This window comes from Hevea brasiliensis, chromosome 16, assembly GCF_030052815.1.
Source record: "Hevea brasiliensis isolate MT/VB/25A 57/8 chromosome 16, ASM3005281v1, whole genome shotgun sequence".
Lineage (NCBI taxonomy): Eukaryota > Viridiplantae > Streptophyta > Magnoliopsida > Malpighiales > Euphorbiaceae > Hevea > Hevea brasiliensis.
The window spans coordinates 49,928,321-49,931,550 of NC_079508.1; positions in this window are offsets into that span (position 1 = coordinate 49,928,321).

The window sequence follows — 3,230 nt, forward strand, 5'->3', positions numbered from 1 at the left end:
GTAAAAAAGAATGTGAAGAAGACCAAGAAAATTAGGTTTCTAGATTAGTTGTAAGGATTAAAAACAAAACAATGTCAAAATTTTCCAATACTATATTGTGGCTACGAAGCAATGACTTTGACACATAGGATCATCATGTCCAAAATTTTCTTGGCAACTGGCGAGTCACATTACATTATTTTACTTTGCTTCCAAGGTTGTCCAACCTTTCTTGTGCCTCATAGAAGAGAATTAAGTCCTCAATTTCCATACCAACACATAAATTTTATTTTCTTACATTTCTTATTAATTATTTATAATATATTAGTCAAGTTTGAGTCTCAATTGAATTGAGAAATTTAGCAGAAGTGGCATAGGTGGCGTACTTCATGATGCTAATGGGATTTTTTCTCTGCATTTTTTCTTGTCGTGCAAGTGTTTTGAACTCTCTTTGGTTGGCATATCCTCCGTTGCAACTTATATCCTTGTTCAATCTAACTCCATGAATACAGTTTCCTAGGCTAAGAATTCGGACTCTGCTCCATGGATTTCAGCTTTCCAGCTAGTAAATTAATTATGTACACCTCTTTTTTTTCTCCAAGAACAACAAAAAAAAAAATGTTTTCTTGTATTTTGAAAAGTTAGAGATTTCATTTATTCTATAGCTTCATTACCAAGACTATGTTTGTTTCAAAAAAAATAATTTATATATAGAAAATATTTTTAATAAAAAATTTTTTTTAAAAAGTTAATTTTTATCAAAATATTTTTTGTAATTTGGTTGTAATGTAAAATTAATAATATATATTTTATATCACGTATGTATAAATATTTTCATATTTTAATAAGATTATTAAAATCTAGAAAATAACTTTTTATTCTAGAAATATCAAGTTTTTTTTTAAATAACTTAATTTCACTTTCAATTAGAAAAATATTTTTTATTAATTTATTTTTCTAATTCCTTTAAATATTAAAAAAAATAAAAAAAAAATATTTTTCACGAAATAAATAAAAATTTAATAACAATTAAAATTTTTTAACATAATAATAATAATAATAATAATAATAAATAATAATAATAATAAATAATGTGTTTTATTTAAAATTTTAGGTTATTTCAGTAATGGGTCATTTTCATTACATGAACTACTACATTACTTAAAAGTAGCACGAGGATCTTGGAATATGTTTATCTAAATGTACTATGTACTTCCTTGCCAAATTAATTAATTGGTAGTATGTGAATAGAAGTATTAACTATTACTATTTATAAATATATCAACTAAATGTCTAATTAACAAATTAATTGGTTGTATATGTGATTAAAAGTATTAACTAGTATCATTTATAAATTAAATATATCAACTTAAAATATAAAATAATTAACTTTAATTCAATAATATTAGATTGATCTTTAAAATTATAAGACTTTAACTTCAAATTTTAATTAGAATTAAATTTATATATATATATATATATATGCTATTATTGGGCTGCATCCCTCCAATTGTCAAATATTAGCAATAATATATATTTGACAAAAACTGATAAATTATATGGAAAAGAGAAAACAATGGCTTAGACGAAGAAAAAAAATAATAAAATAATAATTAAAAAAAAACCCTTCTAGATTACTGCTTAAAGACAAAAATCAGAATCCCAACTTTCATTTTTTATACGTATCCAACAAATGGTGATACTAATAATTTTGCCAGAGAATTAACGTGTTAGTTAGTGTAATTAATTAATTAATTAATCATGTTTTAATTTTTTAAGATTTTTGTAAAGTAAATGAAATGAAACGTTGTTAGCTTGTTAAGTTTGTGTACACATCATAATCATAATATATATTATATATAATTTCAGAAGGTTTAAGCACACAGCCAATGGTTCAGCTTTATTTGAGTTCATGGTATCAATAGAACAAGAAAACATAACAATCCTAAGCACACCTCCAATTAACACCAATACCTTCATTATTATAAAATGATAATGTCCGCCTTTTATATGCCTATGATTTATAATTTGGTGATCTAATAAGTTTTTTTTCCCTATTCTTACCAAACAAAAAATAAAAAAAAATCATTGGTGAAGTAATTATTTCCTTTTTGCTTTCTCCTCAAGGATACATTGTCTAGAAGTCTTGTTCTGGTCAATTCCTTGATCACAGGGAAATTTTTGAACAGATTCTTAAATTTAGTTTTATTAGATGAATAATATATTTTTAATTTAATATAATAATGTGTAAAATTAATTATTTATTTCAATAAAAAAATAAAATATGTATAAAATTAATGAGAAATTATTAGGTATAATTGTGTACATGTATGCTCTCTCTATAAATATGAATATTATCTTTTTAAAAATTAAAAAAAATATTATTTTATATATAAAAAATATTATTTTTTAATATTTATAATAATTAGCCGAATAAATAATTAAATCCACAAATGAGGTAGAGGACGTATTTGAGCATATCTTGCGTGCATTGGAGGCTTTGAAGGGTGAGGAAAATTGGTTGGGCAAAAGGTGATATTTGTTGGTGCAGGGACAATAATTGATATTTGAGTGGAGAAGGACAACAAATTAATTAATTAATTAAAAGGGAAATTTACTTGCTCATTTCTTTCATAAATTAGAAGACTCAATTGCCATGAGAGACTGAGTTCATTGTAAATGAATGCAACGGATAAAATCCCAATTGCCCCAAAATTTAAGGCGAGATGCTAACAAGGTTGCCAATTGATTAAACCAATCTACTCCAACTTTTTTTATTGCTTTATCTCTTTAATAAAAGTTTCCCCAATTAAAAAAAAATATATATTATTTATTGAGAATTAATGACAATAAAAAATAAAAAAGAAAAAAAGAAAGAAACGTCAAATCAAAACTTTACACCAACAAAGGCATAACAAAGCCAAAGGAGCTAATTGGGATTGGGATGTGGGCAAAAAGAGACCATTACCCACAAAGTTGCAAGAGGTCGACACTTACCCAAACAATATCATTGCATAATGGAGCGCAAAGTGCCTTTTGGTTTTGGCGTTACTTGCTTTAATAAAACCAACGACTATAGATTGATATACATTTATGTATAAATCAAATTTAATAATCCTCTCCACAAAAAATTTATTGATATTTCCTTATTATTGACATTTCCTCATTTTTGAATAACTGTTTTTATTGCTGCCATTAAATGAATTACAATCAACATATCTTAAGATTTAGGTTATAAAATTTGAAAAATG